Below are 3,652 nucleotides of genomic sequence, written 5' to 3' on the forward strand. Positions count from 1 at the left end.
CTAGATGTCTGTAGCCCTAACTGCCATTCCTGCGTTATCCTAGATGTCTGTAGCCCTAACTGCCGTTCCTGTGTTGTCCTAGATGTCTGTAGCCCTAACTGCCGTTTCTGTGTTGTCCTAGATGTCTGTAGCCCTAACTGCCGTTTCTGTGTTGTTCTAGATGTCTGTAGCCCTAACTGCCATTCCTGCGTTATCCTAGATGTCTGTAGCCCTAACTGCCATTCCTGCGTTATACTAGATGTCTGTAGCCCTAATTGCCTTTCCTGCGTTATTCTAGATGTCTGTAGCCCTAACTGCCATTCCTGCGTTATCTTAGGTGTCTGAAGCCCAACTGCCGTTCCTGTGTTGTCCTAGATGTCTGTAGCCATAACTGCTGTTCCTGCGTTATCCTAGATGTCTGTAGCCATAACTGCCCTTCATGCGTTATACTAGATGTCTGTAGCCCTAACTGCCTTTCCAGCGTTATCCTAGATGTCTGTCGCCCTAACTGCCGTTTCTGCGTTATTCTAGATGTCTGTAGCCCTAACTTCTGTTCCTGTGTTGTCCTAGATGTCTGTAGCCCTAACTGCCGTTCCTGCGTTATTCTAGATGTCTGTAGCCCTAACTGCCGTTCCTGCGATGTAGCCCTAACTGCCGTTCCTGCATTATCCTAAATGTCTGTAGTCCCAACGCTCTCTCCCTGTTTTTGCCTTTCCTGTAATAAAGCATTAGAAAATCCTTAAATTTGACTGGTGCCCAAATTCCTTATTGTTGCTTTCACATCCCTCATACTGGCTAAGGACTTATCCCAAAGGTGTAGTGTCAGCTCCACCTGCTTATAGAAGTCAGGGGGGCGCTACACCTGTATTTGGGCTCATGCACAAAGATTTCTGTGGTTGTATAACGTACATTACTGCATATTTTCCCCGTCAGGGATCCACAGGTGGTGCATACAGCCTCCAACAGAAGTCAATGCTGCATGCAAGGCATACGCTAGACTAGCGCAAACATGCCCATGTTTGCGCTAGTCTAGCCCTGAATGCAGAAAGTCTTTGAGGCTGTACTCTCATACGCATGCGCATTTTTATGCAAGTCCGACGTAAACACTGCGTGTAGCTGCTTCCAGCCATTGACTTCTGTGGGAGGCAGTACACAAAACCTGTGGCTCCCAGGCAGGGGAAATATCCCAGAATTTACACCGTATGCAGGCGGCCATGTGCATGAGATAGTTCAAAAGTACAAACCATTTCCACCCTTTTGTAGCCACTCCTGTTAGCTGGTGTTTCAGCCGTAAACTGGGCCTAAATTGTTGTTGTTTAAGGCCTGGTTTAGGGACTGAAATTCGTTAGCTGCTTGTTTGTTAGTTGTTTATATGGCTTTTAAAAAAAAAATAAAGTGAATTAAATGGACATATAAATTGGAGAAAGGGGGCTGCATATATATGTGATTGGAGAAGGGGGGACTGAGGACGTGATTGGAGAAGGGGTCTTTAGAGATGTGATTGGAGAAGGAGGGGCGGCTGCAGAGATGGGAAGGGACCATGATTTGAGAGGGCTGGGGAAAGGTGATGGGAGGTGCAGGAAATATGTGATGTTAGGGGTGCTGGAGTTTGGGGGGAGGTGCAGGGGGGATCGTGGTGATGGGAGAGTCTAGGGGGCATATGAAGATAGTGGAAAGAACAGAGTGCATGAGAGAGATGGGGGAGAAAACAGGCATATCTCCTAAACCTACAGGGGTAATTTATAGGTTTAAGAGATATGTGTCTTCAATCTATAGAAAATAAAAAGTAACCTGTCCCCATTTATTTAAGTGTAATAATTATCTAAAATGCTTTGACATACATCCTAATATTGAAGAAAATCTACTATTTTTAAGAAGATCTCCAGAGTTGTTCTGACTTCTTAAACCTGTACTATAAATAACTGGGTATATGAGTGTGTGCATGCATGAGTAAATGACTGCATTTTTGTATGTATGTATGTATGTATGTATGTATGTATGTGTGTACATATGAGTCTATGTATACGTGCATATGCAAGATGGGGCCTCATGTTTAAGTTTCGCCTTAGGCCTCACAAAGTCTAGAGCCGCCTCTGGCAGTGAGGACCCAGCAACCAGAACACACACAGGAAACAGCTGAAGACAGAAGAGGTAAGGGTAAATAAATCATTAAAATTATTATTTGTAGCCTAATGTTGTATAAAGTACCGTTGAAGCAATGCAGAATGGCACCCTCTATAGGAGGACTACAAATCTCAGCAGTACTTTATACAGAAATTCCATTGTTATATAAATTATTGCTGGGATGTGTAGTTCTCTATAGCCTGTGCCATTCTGAATTGCTGTAAATATTAGGGTTGCACCGATATATCGGCCGCCAAAACATATCGGCTGAAAATTGCACTTTTGGTTAAATGCCAAAATTGCAATTTTTCTGCCGATACAGCGGCGCATCCCTGCTTTCTTTCCTCCCCTCTGTGTCCCAGCGGGGTGGAGAGAAAGTGTGACAGCCGGCCGAGCGCTGTGTTTGTGGGGTGTTTTTTTTGGGGGGGGGGGCCCAAAAAAGAAAATCTTGCACCAGATATATATCGTTTCCAATGCGGGTTTTCAGAAGCTCATGTGCATGAGCCCGTTAGGTGCATTTAATTTAGCTGCATTTAGATCAAATAGAATTCTGTGCATCCAGGGTTGGATTAGGAATTCTAAAGATGGCTAATCACGCAATGGACTGTACCACAATAATGTGCATTGCAGTGCCGTATGATAAAAACAAAATGCTTGCTCTCACAGTAATCCATGCTACTGGTGGATGGTGCATTGCTGCGCTGCCCCACGGGAGCTGCAGTGGTGTGCCATTGAGAGTGAATAGTGCACTAGCACACCTACTGTGCAGTGTATTGCGATGTGTGGTAGTAGGTGCTAAACGCATGGGTAGAATGCCTTTAGCGCAATGCTATAGTGTGAACTGGATCAAAGGTTTTTATACTTCCCAGTTTTGCACTAAAAATGTAAACAAACATATCCCAAAATATTATAAACAATAATGTCAAAACAAATCACTAATCAAATCATTAAAAAAAACTACACTCACCCAGAGGAATACTGATCCATGAAATCCATGCTCTCCTCTGCAAGGAATAATGACACTACAGTTGCCGTTCACAGATCTCAGAATGCCCTGATATAAAGTTAGTTCAACTGAACACATCGCTTCTCCGTGAAATCAGCAGAAAACGTGTTATAGGAAATAAAAAGTGATCACATTAATTATCTGTGACTGAAAGCAAAATAAACCTCGTGTTTCCGCCCGGGATCGAACCGGGGACCTTTCGCGTGTGAGGCGAACGTGATAACCACTACACTACGGAAACCTTCATAGACTCTCTATATAGATGTGTTGTGAGGAGAGAGAATTGTGGAATGAACCATTTGCAGAATGTGGGAAAGGGGAGTACAGTGATTATTTCAATACGTTTTTGAACATTTGTCTAAAACCACTATGAATGTATTAACATCTGACAAACACAAATGCTGCAGCAATCTTCCTAGACTCACTGGCTTTCCTTTGCATTACATGAACTTTGCTTATGGCTTGCTTTAAAAATCAAAGGACACATTCCTACGGAATGGTATGTTCAAAGAAAAAGCAATAGTTGTGTTTCAGCACAGCGAC

General features: G+C 43.5%; 1 non-coding gene across 1 annotated transcript; it reads right to left on the minus strand.

Moving 5' to 3' along the window:
* Positions 1-3,277: 3,277 nt before the first annotated feature.
* Positions 3,278-3,350, minus strand: TRNAV-CAC. Its single transcript has one exon. It is a non-coding gene; the product is annotated as a tRNA-Val (tRNA).
* Positions 3,351-3,652: the final 302 nt, after the last annotated feature.

The sequence above is a fragment of the Nanorana parkeri genome, unplaced genomic scaffold, assembly GCF_000935625.1.
Source record: "Nanorana parkeri isolate BGI_ZX_2015 unplaced genomic scaffold, ASM93562v1 scaffold266, whole genome shotgun sequence".
In the NCBI taxonomy this organism is placed as follows: Eukaryota; Metazoa; Chordata; class Amphibia; order Anura; family Dicroglossidae; genus Nanorana; species Nanorana parkeri.